The sequence below is a fragment of the Culex quinquefasciatus genome, chromosome 3 (assembly GCF_015732765.1).
Source record: "Culex quinquefasciatus strain JHB chromosome 3, VPISU_Cqui_1.0_pri_paternal, whole genome shotgun sequence".
NCBI lineage: Eukaryota > Metazoa > Arthropoda > Insecta > Diptera > Culicidae > Culex > Culex quinquefasciatus.
The window spans coordinates 74,724,809-74,739,152 of NC_051863.1; the positions used below are offsets into that span (position 1 = coordinate 74,724,809).

At 37.3% G+C, this 14,344-nt stretch overlaps 2 protein-coding genes across 9 annotated transcripts in view; one reads left to right on the forward strand and one right to left on the reverse strand.

The window, feature by feature from the left end:
* Positions 1-14,344, reverse strand: part of LOC6039215 (flotillin-2) — a 284,003-nt gene that overhangs the window by 165,317 nt on the left and 104,342 nt on the right. The gene's annotated exons all lie outside the window — the stretch shown is intronic.
* LOC6032716 (glucose dehydrogenase [FAD, quinone]) overlaps positions 14,231-14,344 on the forward strand; it is a 29,604-nt gene continuing 29,490 nt past the window's right edge. For 2 of the 3 annotated variants that reach the window (XM_038266110.1, XM_038266107.1), the window contains exon 1: positions 14,231-14,317. The gene's annotated coding sequence lies outside the window, so the exon portion shown is untranslated. The remainder of the gene's footprint in view (positions 14,318-14,344) is intronic. The other variant, XM_038266108.1, reaches the window with a different exon arrangement.

A 14,344-nucleotide genomic window follows, 5' to 3' on the forward strand; every position in this document is an offset into this window, starting at 1 on the left:
AAACGTATTTTTCATCGAAAAAACACAAAAAAAAAATTAAAAACTCTGCCATTTTCCGTTACTCAAAAATGAAATTTTTTGTAACATGTCATTTTATGGGAAATTTAATGAACTTATCGAATATTCATTGACCCAGAAGGGTATTTTTCAATTAGAACAAAATTTTTCATTTTAAAATTTTGTGTTTTTACTAACTTTGCAGGGTTATTTTTTAGAGTGAAACAATGTTCTACAAAGTTGTAAAGCAGACAATTACAAAAAAATTGATATAAAAACATAAGGGGTTTGCTTGTAAACATCACGAGTTATCGCGAAAAAAAAAGTTTTGAAAATGTTGGTCGTTCCTGGTCACCTGCGATAGACACGGACGACGAAACAAAAAGAAACGCAAAAAGTAACTTTTTCAAAACATTTTTTCGTAGAGTCGCAATAACACGAGATGGTTACAAGCAACCCCCTTATGTTTATTTATCATTTTTTTTTGTAATTGTTTGCTCAACAACTTTGTAGAACATTGTTACACTCTAAAAAACCCTGCAAAGTAAGAAAAAAAACACGAAATTTTAAATGAAACATTTTGTTCTTAATGAAAAAAATTACCCTTCTGGGTCAATGTAGATTCGAAAAGTACATTAAATTTCCCATAAAATGACACGTTCCAAAAAAAATTATAGTTGAGTAACGGAAAATGGCAGAGTTTTTAAAACTTTTTTAGTGTTTTTTTTCGATGAATAATACGTTTTATTGGAATTCTGAGTACGCCATCCAATCGGGCGTCTGATTTTACATAAAAAACCCGTTGGTACCAAATGTCTATCTCATCACCGTTTCAGGCTGCAAATGATTGAAAACAGCTCTTTTTTCGCATGCTCAAAAATGAAAGGGGTCGTACCGCCCCTCCGTCACGAGATATCAAAAAATGGACCTCGGATTCGTGATCAGGGACAAAAGGGGTACCCCTAGGACAAAGTTTCACGCACTTTTCTCGATTTCGTGTGAGTTGGTAGAGAATTACTCTTATATTACATCTAACGTAGAAACAAAATGGGAATTCATTTTGCAAAAAACAAAGTCCTGGAGTAAAGTTTGAATTTGGGATCGTTTGAAACATAACTGCCGTTACTGCCGTTCTAAGCATAATTGTCCCAGCCTGAACCATTCGCATTATATGTCCCTATTCATCACATTAAGAAAATTATCACCCTTATTTATCATCCTTTTGCTGTAAAACATATAGAAAGATATAACATGTTTTATAACGATGCTGAAAAAAAATTCGTTGAAGTGCAACTTGCTGTTGTTTGGCCGAACATAGTATAAAATAAAAGTAAAAATTAAAAAAAAAATAAATCATTAAAGATAACGTGCCTAAAACAGCAACATAAAAAAAACAGCAACATACATTGTGTAAAAATATTAACTCCACAAAAGTAAGAACACCGAAAAGAAACAAAATAACAACAATCGTTGTAATCGTGCTATAGTACTTGGAACGCTTAAAGATGTTAAGCTAATCGTTTACATTGCTAATCAAATTATAACACCTCTCTTATTAGGTATTATTCCACTTGCTTTACATATTACAGCCCTAATCCCCGTTGGCCGGTCAACCAGCAGGGCAAGTTCATTCACATCGCACCCGCCCGTCAGCTGGCCGGAAAGAATCGTGACCTGCTCAACGAGAGTTACTCATTCATTCAGAAAAAAACCCAACACCAAACAGCTGCGACCTCCACCCTGAACCTCAACGCTGCGGTGCCGGTAGTTGTGTTAGAAGTTGCGGTGGTTGAGTGAGGTAGCGTTCTAATCCAGGTCAATAGCATTTCGATTGACTAAGAACCGCAAAGTCATTGGCATGGTAGCGGACTCGGTTCCATTCATGCGCGCACCCACAGAACAGCTTAGAAGTTATGGCACTCGTAGCTACGAGGTGGTTGCTCTCGGCAAGATCTGCTGCTAATTGCCTTTAGCATAAGGGTCTGTTTTCTAGAAACCGTCGCCGTTAGATAATACACAATCCTGGGCCAGCATGTAACCGCAGTTGCTTTTCAATTTTGCGTTTCAAAGTGGAGCAATTCTCTGGGAAATCAATGAATGGGTAGTTTAGTCTAAGTGGTTCTATTTGGTTGAAACTGGTGCATACTTTCCAGTTGATCAAAGAATTCACCAGAGCGTCCAATTTCTGGTTTTAAAGTCGAATTGCTGGAGAACTGCATAGTGTGAACCTTGCAGTCCAGCAGCTGTCCGCGAGCCCATATGCTCGATTACGATCGAACATTAGCGCGCACTGAGCGCAAAACTAAGGTAAACATTGGCCAGAGGAGCCGAGTCTAATGGTGGCGATCGTTTGCGTGTACCTAGGCTGTTATTAAACAGAGGCAGTGCAGCGGGCTCACAAGTCGGTCATCGCAGCTGAAGATTGTTGACTATCCCCGGCGTTGGCCAAAAGCTGCTGCACAGCCTCACTCAATAGAGGCCCCCTTTTTTGTGGAATTCCTCGTTGTTGAGAGGCATGGAGCATTTGCTTTGGTGTGACGCGAGATATAATCCTCGACCAAAAGGAAAAGCTTTCAACGCGAAATTATTGACAGCTGAACAATCGAAACATTATCGAGGATCTGCTACGGAACCATCACATTTGAGGTTAAGTGTGCCGATAATCGCACAATTGTAGTTCACAGGTTACGCAACTCTTTGTACAAAATTGAGGTCAGAAATTATTACCGAAACCATTTATCAAAAAAGCTCAAATGCTGTATGAATTCTTTGATCTCTGCGAATAATCCAAAAACTAAACAAGTATTAAACGTGCAAAATGCACTACCACCACGCAGTTATTTGCATATATATTAGCAAAGCCATCATTACGACTGAGGTTAATTTCTCCAAATTGTACCCACGTAACTCTCTCGTATTGCCGGCACCGCGGAAACCTAACCCAACTATGCCACGGCAGGTCGGACGGACGTTAAACAATTGTTTCATAACCAATGCGGATCATCATCGTGAACAACAACAAACAAACAAAACTTAAGACGAGACGACGACGTGCGTGTGTACGTGCGCACCGAACCAAGAGTACGCGGATAAGTCTCAATGTCACTTTAGCGCACCTACTGCTCGCGATCTGTCAGCCATGAACCGAACCACCCATTTGTGCAAGAGTTGATAAACGTGCACGCACGCACGTGCGCGATACTCATGGGATCGTCGATACACATCAGGATCGTTGGTATGGTATATGCGACCAAATCCTCTGACAGTTTTTCCTTTTCGAACCGGCAACCTCTGGATTGTGAGTTCAGTGCGCGGTCCGATTGATCCACAAAGGCCTAAACCTTACTTCACGTAAATTTTGTCTAGGTATTCATAATAAAAAAGTAAACCACGTGTAAGTTTGTATTTATGTGACAAAACATGCCCTGTGTTCTCTCAGGTCAGATTTTGATCGGATTGGTGTCATTCAATCACCAGATCTTACAAGTCCCTGTTGAAAACCATAAACTTTTTAAGAAATATTTAAACAAAGTTCAAAATAAAAAAAAAATAAAAAGATAAGTTTTAAAATATATGCAGTTAAGGATTTGATAGTTTAAATTTTGCAGTTTTTTAAGGTCCAGAATTTAAGAATTCTGAATTTTTGAAGGTTCAGAGTTTGAGAATTAAAAAAAAACGAAGTTGACTTTATAGCTGTCGGCCACCATTGCTAGTACCAACCACTAGCGTCTTCCTTTTTATCTACAAGAATCAGTTTCAGCATGTTTGAGTTGATTCAAAGAAAAATGATTTTTTGAAATTTTTCGATATCGCAAAAAGTTTTTTTTTGCTAAATTTTTGTTTTCGTCAAAAAAAATAAAAAAGTATAAAAATTGAAATCACGAGCCATGGTTTCACGAGCCATTTTATTGAATAAGTGTTTTAAAATGCATTATACACCTGTCCAGTTGTTTTGCCATCATTAGTTTCCAAAATATCTAAGTATTGACGAAAATTTTATTTTTTGCGAAAAATAAAATTTTTGCGGTGCTGTACATTGGAATTTCACAAAAATTCAAAACATTTTAAAACAAGCCCAAACATGCTAAATTATCAATGCAGAAAAATGCATTTTAGATTGTTTTCAGTTGGTTAGACTTCTATTTTCATGGAAATTTTGGAATTTTTTTGGGAAAAAAATGTTTGGCCCCCGATTTTTCAGACCAATTTTGAAGGGATGTTTATCACATGAATAATTAAACAACTTATTTTTTTCATTCTCAAATTGGCATAAATACCAAAATTATGAGAGTTTAAAGAAATAAAAAATAGGGTTTAAAAATGGCAAAATATGTCGTACTTTTTTAAGGGGGTTCAACCTTGCGTGACAAAATGTGCCATAGGGGGGAGGGGGGGGGGGTTAATTTTGGCCGATTTTTGCGTGGCATACTTTATGGATGACGCCTAAGAAAAAAAAATTTAAGAACTTAAAATAAGAAAAAAAAACAATAAAAGAATTCAAAATTGAAAAAATAAAATTTCTGAATACATAATTTTGAAATATGAAGAAAAAAAAAAAGCCTAGAAAATTTACAGTTAAAGCATTTACATTTTTCTATTGATTATTTTTGATTTTCGATTTAATTCTTTTTTTATTTTTTGACTTTGACTTGAATTTTGAAGTTTTTTTAATTTTTTAAATTCTAGAAATTTTAGAATTTTGGATTTCAGATTTTTAAATTTTAAATATTTCGGGCATTTTTATAATTTTGAACATTAAAAAATCTGAATTTTTAAATTTTTGGTTTAAATAATTATAAAAATTTGAATTTTTAAATTTCAGAAACCTTGAATTTTTTGTATGTGAGTTTTCATTTTTGAGTTTTTTGATATTTTTATTTTTTTTTCAAGAATGTTTAAATTTAATAAAATGCCATTCCTCAGAATGAGTCCAATCTAAAATCAAAGGCGGAAAGTCCGCTTCGGTTACGTCCAATCAAGCTCATATTTGGGATTTGACCACAGTACGCCCATCGGAACATGTCTTAAGAAACATTTTTGTCATTGAAATGTCTATAACTTCGAGAAAAGCTTGAAATATGATTCACAAGATTAAAAATTGAATGTATCCAGTAGCAGATGGTAAAAAAAAGTTGAGTGCAACAATATTTTTTTTTTAAGAAATCTTCATCAAAAATATTTTTTTCTTGAAGATTATTTCGACGTTTCTTATTTAGAAATTACAAACATTTTCGGAAGAACATTCAATTTTGTTTCAATAAAAACTTCTAAGAAATCGAAGTTTTTGCACTGAAAAATAAATAGATTATCGTAATTCCTGATAACGTTTTTCATTATAACTTGAAAGTAATTCTATCTCTCTCAATTATTTTAACCAGGGCTGTGGAGTCGGAGTTGGAGTCGGAACCGGAGTCGGTGAATTCGGGTCTTTTTGGGAAGCCTGGAGTCGGAGTCGGAGTCGGAGTCGTAAAAACTCGAACAGCTGGAGTCGGAGTCGGATTCGGAGCCGGAGTCGGCTAAATTTTATTTGCTGGAGTCGGAGTCGGAGTCGGAGCCGAAAATTTCTGATTACCCGGAGTGGGAGTCGGAGTCGGAGTTATCTTAAATTCAGCAACAAATATGTTTATTTTTTAGTTTTAAGTATTTGCTATAAAACAGATTAATTAACAAAACTTCTTATATTATTAATTTGGTTAAAGTTGCATGCGCTACGTTGCCATTTTTATTTTTTATCACTAAATGAAAACCTGTTAATCAGCTCTTACCCAAGTATGTAGGTATCATCATAATTCAAAAAAAAAAAAAAAAACATAATTGGTTTTGTAGTCAGAAATACTTAATTTATTTTTGACTGCATCCTTTTGCCAATATTTATGTACCCTTTAAACTCAAATTTGACCAAATTTAATCTAGTTCTTTCTGAAAAAAAGTACACAAACAGTCATCTTATACCCCGATAGTAAATGTCTTGGTGGTTTTAAGTAAATCAATGTTCAGGAAAAAGTTACGAGGTACATCAAAAAATATTAATAATAATCACTATTTATGGAAATTGAAAACGAAAAAATCACTGACAGGATAACTCCAAAAAATATTCAACGATTACAACAATCTATTACTTGGAACTCAACATGCGCATTTTGTTTATAACTTTGTACACAAAATTAAAATCGTCTGAGAATGTTGATCCTTAGGCAAACTATTTTGATATTGTTGCAAATTATCGTTGAACAAATCTCAAGATTTCAGGAAAGGACAGGATTTCAAGATAAAAAAATATCCGTGACCTAAAAAATATTTATCCCGTGGATTCTTGTTTTTTATCCAATTCTATGTTTTTCATATATTTTCATGGAGGCGCACGACCATTCATAAAGCTTCGTTTTAGGTGAAGATGCAAGAAGTATCGTACGCGTCCTTTTAAATATATAAAAAAAATAAAATTCAAATAAATCCAAAATTCCGAGGCAAAATATTATGTAGGTCACGGATATTTGAAAAGGAACCCTTAAGCGTTCTTACCACGAAGATTTTTTTTAAATACATTGATTTGTAATAATAAACTTCTTCAGCCTTGGCGTGATGTCCATGAACGTCTTAAAATTTCAATGGAGCTTTAAAAATAGTTTCGTTTAAAATTGTTATTAAAAAATACAAGGACTATCATAGCACTGTGTTTCTTATGAATGTCAACTTAAAAGTGAGCAAATTTTATTTATATGTTAAATCAATCATCAAGGCCAACTTTCTTTTAATGATCATTAAAAAAATAACAATTTAATATTTTAGCTTTTAATCAATTTAATGAAAATTTGAGGTTAAGTAAGTAAATCCCAATTTACTTACCAAACTGTTCTTCTGAAAATGCCTTCAAAACTGGCGTTTTTTATTTCTTTTTCAATAACGTCAAAAACTTGTAAAACTAGAAAATTCTTTCCGGTTTTTTCCACTTCGAGAGTTTTTTAATAATCCTATTTATCAATGTTCTCGAAATAATAGTAAACTAACTTTTGAAATATTTAAAAATTTGTGGAGTTGGAGTCGGAGTCGGAGCCAACCATTTTCTGAAAGCTGGAGTCGGAGTCGGCTAGAGTTGGTGGGCCGGAGTTGGAGTCGGAGTCGGTTGGATCTGAAAGCCGGAGCCGGTGTCGGAGTCGGAGTCGGCTAATCCCAGAAAGCTGGAGTCGGAGTCGGAGTCGGAGTCGCTTAAAATATGACCCGACTCCGCAGCCCTGATTTTAACTATCAAAATTGCGATCCACACATGGGCAAATCTAACCAGCAGATCCGCGCCAAATCCGCGCCGTCCGTAACAACCCTGTATTGTAAATTTTTGTTGGGGTGTTACTTTTCTTTGATTTGCTATAAATCATTTGTTTCTGAAACAAAACTAGATCTTCCCATTTTTAAGAACTTGCAGTTGAGAAATATTCAAGTGCTCTTCGTTATTGCGTAAATGACAATCCTAAATAAAGCACTTTTTATTCAATCTTCTTCAAGTAAACTCATTTAACCAAACAGCTAACTAGGGCAAATTATCTGGACTCCATTGACTAACCGCTGCACTTGAAGTACAAGCTTTTGGACACGCTCATTACAGGCGTACCGATTTTGAAATCGATTATCACTCGTGTACGCCCCCGTACACACGCGCGATATGTTGAATCATTTAAACGCATTAATTGTTGCACATTTTGTATTGATTTGCGTTCGACCGGCTTCGAACAACCGCTCAAAAAAATTATACAAAACATACCTCCTCGACTGTTCGGTACTAGAGAAGTAAATAAAAAAGCTAATCCAAGTCCTTAAGTACAATTTAAAATCCATTCGCACCTGCTGCGCGGCCGGCGTGTTACGACTGCTGCTACTTCACAATAGTACACAAACATAATTGCTCAAAACAGAGGTGTGCTCTTCTTGCTGTTCAGCAAAGCGGTTTGGCATGGCAGAGCCACACATGACGAAGTGTAGCAATATGCAAAATATAACAATTCCAAGACATCCAAAACCGATCCATGACGTGTTGCTGGTAATCGCAGGTTTGGCGTACGTGCCTTCGGTCATGCCCGCTCGGTTGTCACCCACCACAAGCCGACAACACAATTTCGGTCTGCGCGGTGACAAACCGCGAGTTTATGTTACGAAAAGGACGCACAAAGAGGGAGGAAAACCCAATGACTTACTTTCTTACCTAACAACAGCCAAAAAAAAAATTGCATGCAGCGACAACGGAGAGAATCGTGTCGCAGCTGGCCGTCGTGTGCCGTTTGCAACATTCCAGCGCCCGAATCAACTGAGCTGAGCGCGCGCAAAGGTGACGAACCCGGGGAGCGTTCACGAATGACGAACGGCAAAGTTGCGAAACTTTTGGGCTCTTGACAACTGAAAGTGAACGTCTCCGAGTGGTCATCGGATGCACTCAGCACATGAATCCCACGCAGATGGGGACAACGCCTGTGCTGCAGTTGTCATCTGCAGTAGATGCACAGTGAGAAAAATGTGTGTTTAAGATTTGTACGAATAATTTGAAGTATTTTATGCCATGTCGTAAATCACAACCATATCTCCTATCTAATAAAAAAAGTACATTCTAACATCGTGCAACTTTTTGATGCGTGTCTACAGCCGTGGAAGCGTCTAGAGCCAGAGAGACCTCCCGACGACAGGCTTCTCAGTACTTTTCGCCGAGAGTATAGGTACTTTACGTACGTAACCTCCCAATAAGCTCAAGTCGGCCGAAGTAAGTCACTCGCAGTGGCACACTTTCCTCGAAAAAACTGTTTAACTCTGCTCGCGATTGCAGTCTTCGGTGGCTGCTGTACTCAGGAGAGTTTGGCAGAGGCACAGCTAGTATTGCGCATAGCGAATGCCTAGTCGCGTTGAGTTATGTCATGCGGTCATACCTTTATGAATCTGCGCGCGCGAACCAAGAGCACGTGGAGTACGGGTTGAAGCGTATAAGCGTGTTCAAGTCAGCAGCAACCACGCGCGCATCGGATGTTTTTGGTTTAATTATTGGGAAGATTAGTTTTGGATGAGCTGCAAATTAAACCATTCAAATTAAATATATTCTTCAAATTCATGATTTTTTTAAAGATTTCTTTCAAACAATTTTAGTATGGGGGTAATTCTCTACCAACTCACACGAAATCGGGAAATGTTGCCCCGACCCCTCTTCGATTTGCGTGAAACTTTGTCCTAAGGGGTAACTTTTGTCCCTGATCACGAAACCGAGGTCCGTTTTTGATATCTCGTGACGGAGGGGTGGTACGACCCCTTCCATTTTTGAACATGCGAAAAAAGAGGTGTTTTTCAACAATTTGCAGCATCACGAGTTATCGCGATCTTACGAAAAAAAAGTTTTGAAAAAGTTACTTTTTGCGTTTCTCTTTGTTTCGTCGTCCGTGTCTGTCGCGGGTGACCATGAATGGCCATGATCGATGACGACCAACTTTTTCAAAACTTTTTTTCGTAAAATCGCGATAACTCGTGATGTTTATAAGCAAACCCCTTATGTCTATATATCATTTTTTTGTAATTGTCTGCTCTACAACTTTGTAGAACATTGTTACACTCTAAAAAATAACCCTGCAAAGTTAGAAAAAACACGAAATTTTAAAATGAAAAATTTTGTTCTAAATGAAAAAATTACCCTTCTGGGACAATATAGATTCGAAAAGTACATTAAATTTCCCATAAAATGACATGTTCCAAATTTTTTTACAGTCAAGTAACGGAAAATGAGATAATTTTTAAAACTTTTTTAGTGTTTTTTTCGATGAAAAATACGTTTATTCGGAATTTTGAGTACGCCATCAAATCGGGCGTCTAATTTTACATAAAAGTCCCTTTAACACCAAATTTCTATCTCATCACCGTTTCAGGCTGCAAATTATTGAAAATACCTCTTTTTTCACATGTTCAAAAATGGAAGGGGTCGTACCGCCCCTCCGTCACGAGATATCAAAAAACGGACCTCGGATTCGTGATCAGGGACAAAAGTTACCCCTTAGGACAAAGTTTCACGCAAATCGAAGAGGGGTCGGGGCAACTGCTGTGTGAGTTGACGGAGAATTACCCATGGGAAAATCTCTTATCTTAAAAATTTGATCATATTTCTATTTTCCACATTTGTTTATGTTTTGGTATGGTTCAAAGATCTTCTTGCCATGCCTCCTTGTGATCAGATGTTTTTCAATAAAAAAAAATCCTGATCTTCTGACGATAAGAGTACTACAAATGTAAAAAAATGGCTGCGCTAGGGTTTGATTAGGTTAGCTCATATGAAATTAAATTATGAAGAATGCTTTTAATGACAATGAACAACAATGAATATTCTGTTTGTCATGCTAATATTTCTGAAAGTCCTGAATGCTGATAGGACCTGTTGGGAACTCATTCGAGAAATATAACGAACTTGTTTAGAACAAGAAGACCAAAACAAAACCGTCAATAGTGCATGTTAACCATCGCTAAATGCAACCTTACGTCACTCCCATAAGTGGGTCTCGCACATGGTCTACCAATTCTTCAACCGTTTCAGCTGGCAGCCCACAGTCGGCATTAGCTTTGCCTGCCCATCTAACATGCCCTAATATGTGTGTCTGTGTGCAAGAGCTTTGTTTACATACACGCAAATGAGTGGCAATTACAAGCCGACAAGCAACAAAAAGGCGTCTCCTTATGATCGTTAAACGTAAACAGCCTCACGAAATGTCGGAGACTGTCCAAACAGACGACGAACGGCGACCAGGACAGAGTGAAGTTGAAGTAGACGGCGTACAACTGTGCCAGTAGGCTACCGCTGTGTACGGATCGATGCCGTTCCCTTCACCGGGTTCGAATCCTGGTCGAAACGACGTGACGTCGACGAGTTTCGCGCCAATTTTCCACCATGGTCACTTTGCGCAACGCAATAACGCAACGCAGGCTCCACGGGCTAAATCCGCCAAGATATCCCTCTCAGAACCTGTTTCCACCGATTCCAGCTGACGAACGACGCCAGTCTCGGGTAGCACTTAAACGAAAGGAATTACTTAACACAACCAGTCTGGCCAGTTCACAGGAGTTGTAGAGCGAGGGTGGGGATTTTAGACTTGACTCTCCTTTTGTTCGGACCAGAACTGCGAGTAACGGGTGGTAGCAACTGGCCGGGCTAAGGCCCAAGATCCACAGGTGCGGTGGTGCCGTACCCGGTTATGAAGGCGAAGAAGTGCCTACTTCTACCAGCAATGCAATGCAAAGATGGTGGGATGACCAATGGAAAACATTATTGTTGACATTTCTGGCTTGCACGTTGTGCGAACACTCTTCACGGTCGCTTCCAATTGCATAAGATTAGCTTATTTGCAAGTATGATATCACCATTGTTTGACGGAAGAAATGATTTTGGGAGAGCTTTTCTTACACATTAATTCAGCAATAATGTGAAGTAACTGTTAATCTGTTTATTTGTAAGAGGCTCATTAAGGCGATCTGCTCACACAACCATACCATAAACCGACGGATGCAATGCCCCAAAAAGTGAATAATAAATAGCAAAACAGATGTTTGCGCTTAGCGAATGCCCCTCAACGAGTCAACGAGAATTTGAAGATCTGGCAACCCTGTATCAAATTATGTTCACTTAAGTTATATTTACGTTCGTTTTGAACTCACTCTCCCACATATTTTTATGGAAACTATGTCCGGATCTATCATCCGTCATATCGTAAAGCATAATAAGTAAAGCACATACCGTCAGTGGGGGTGACATTGAGTCTGGGGGGTGAGATTGGGTCAAAGTGATTTTTTAGGGATTTTACTATTTCTCAGGTTCAGGTTATTATGGCAGCTGTCTAATTTAAAAGTTGTGGTACGTTTTTGGCCAAAAATGACCTCTCGACAAATCATTTTTCTAACATTTTTGTTGGAATTGCTCGAAAACTACCCAAATGTTTGAAAATCTCCACTTCAAACATTGCAGCATGTCAATACGATTCCCTCGAACAAGAAACACTGTTAGATGACTTGTTTTTACCATATCGTTGTATTTGAGCATCATTTTAGTTTCATTTGACCCAATGTCACCCCCTCTAAGGGATGGGATTGGGTCAATTTTCAAACTGTTGGAATTTAAGGTAATGTTCATCAAAATCTACCATATTTTGGGAAAATGTTAGTAAACTATCTAACAACAAATCTACGTTGAAAGATTTTTGATATTATTTAAATTGTTTTTGTTATTAAGAAATTACGCGAGGTGTATCGGTTTTTGGCCCATAGTCACCCCCGCTGACGGTACCAAAGGGTTTAACATTTTGAAGATGCGTTTACTTTTTTTCAAATTCAAATTTCAAATTGCAACTTTTTTTTGTGTTTGAAAAATTTTTACATGCAGTGTGTAATATTAAGTGTTTATTTTGACGAAGGTGATATGCATGCTTTGGCATGCAATTTTACCATCGGAATTTTTGCTGTGTACCATCACTAAGGTGGCTGATATAGCTTTAACGAAAAAATTGCATTGTTTATGTGTAGTTAACTCAGTTTATTAGTTTTTCAACAAAATACATAAAAAATGGTAAAATTGTTAAAAAGAAAGAATTTTGCCTAAACTTCGTCGAAACTAGTTTTGTTTCTAAAATTATAGATTCATATTTCATTTTTTGATTTTGATTTTGATTTCATTTTAAACTGAATTCTAAGCACGTATCAAAAGTTTTTACATTTAATATAAAATTTGTTCTACTGAAAATGTCTTTAAATTTGGAGACTTTTTATTATTTTGTTTTAAAAGCACATGCCATTTATTTTCTACAAACTAATGTTATTTTCTTCTAGTGGAAAATTGTCCGGAAATTTCAAATGCATTCCGTTTTCCAATTTGAAGTCATTTTCAATTAGAAATGAATTCTTTAACACTGTCAGTTAGATCCATACCATTCCATACGTATTTAATTTGTACTCTTCATTTTGCGGAAAAATCTCAAACCTATCAAAGTCACCCCGGTTTACGGTATTCAAAAAATATATATTTAAAATGAAAAACTATGGATTTTTTGACAATTAAGTATGTTCGATCACGGAAAATTAAGAATTCTGACATTTTCAGACATATAAAAGTTTTCTGGAATCCGAAGGGTTATTAGGACTGTCTAAAATAGTTGTTTTTTTCTCAAGAAGATCATAATAGTGAAAAAAAACCTTTGAATGTTATGTTAAATACTCAAGACGAATTGACTGCATTTCTTTTGAAATTTTTACAAGATACCACAAAATTATTCAAGGGCTATATTTCAAAAAGGTATGCTTGAAATTCCCGACTTCTTCCCGATTGTTGTGGATTTTAACGAACTCCAGACTTTTTCAAGACTTGCAAGAACTTCCGAATTGAGTGGCAAACAATGGACAATACAATATAATGTTCAGCAACACCTTCAAAAAAATCTAAACTTATGTATTGGTAAGAAAAAAATACTTTCCACCTTTGATTAAGCTAAGGAAATGCTCGTTAAAACCCATTAAAACGTAAATAAATCAGTCGGATTTTTTGATAATCATCTTGTTCCGGGTCTTGATTATGATAGAACACTTTTCTAAAAAAATCCTGGAAAACAATGTGGAATGTTGACACTCATCATATCAAGAGTTGTTCCGATCAGATATGCAATTTTGCCACAGCCTGTAATTGTGACAAAATTTGTATGGTAATTTTTCCAGATGCAGTTTGGCAATCTGGCATGCAAGTCGTCTATCTACTACTACGGTTTTTATGGTGCGTGTTTGTTACATTGCATGCTCAAGTTTTAATTTTTCAAGGTCGCGTTTCACTCGTAACGTCACACTTGCGGTTGCGACAAGAAAGCACGATCACGCCGACATGTTCAGAAATGTCGAAACGGTTTATCAACAACCGGCGGGACACACTGTTGTCGTTCAAAATCACAATGCGATCGAGATAATGCCGCCGCGAGCTCTTCCCACAGCTCGGGACATTGAAATTTCGTTTCACGCCAATTCCTCCTCTTCTTGGCCTGAGAACCGATCAACGGCTCAAGGCCGCGTGCGCGCGCGTCCAACATCCAAATGTGGAACAACATCGCGCCGCGCCAAACGTTGCGCGATGAAAACGAAAGTTGTTGCATGTGAGTGCTGTGCAACACCCGGGCTCAGGCGCGCAACGCAACAGAAGCACATTTCAGGTGTTTTGGTGGCTTAAATCCATTAGTTTTATTTCTGAACTCGTGGTCTTAAGACGTGCTTCGCGGACGCGCGTTCGCGGTTCCCCGGAATCCTTGGGACAAGCCCAATAGGCGATTGTTTTCCACTAGAAGAAGTGAGAACTTGCGTGTTTGGTGTTGTG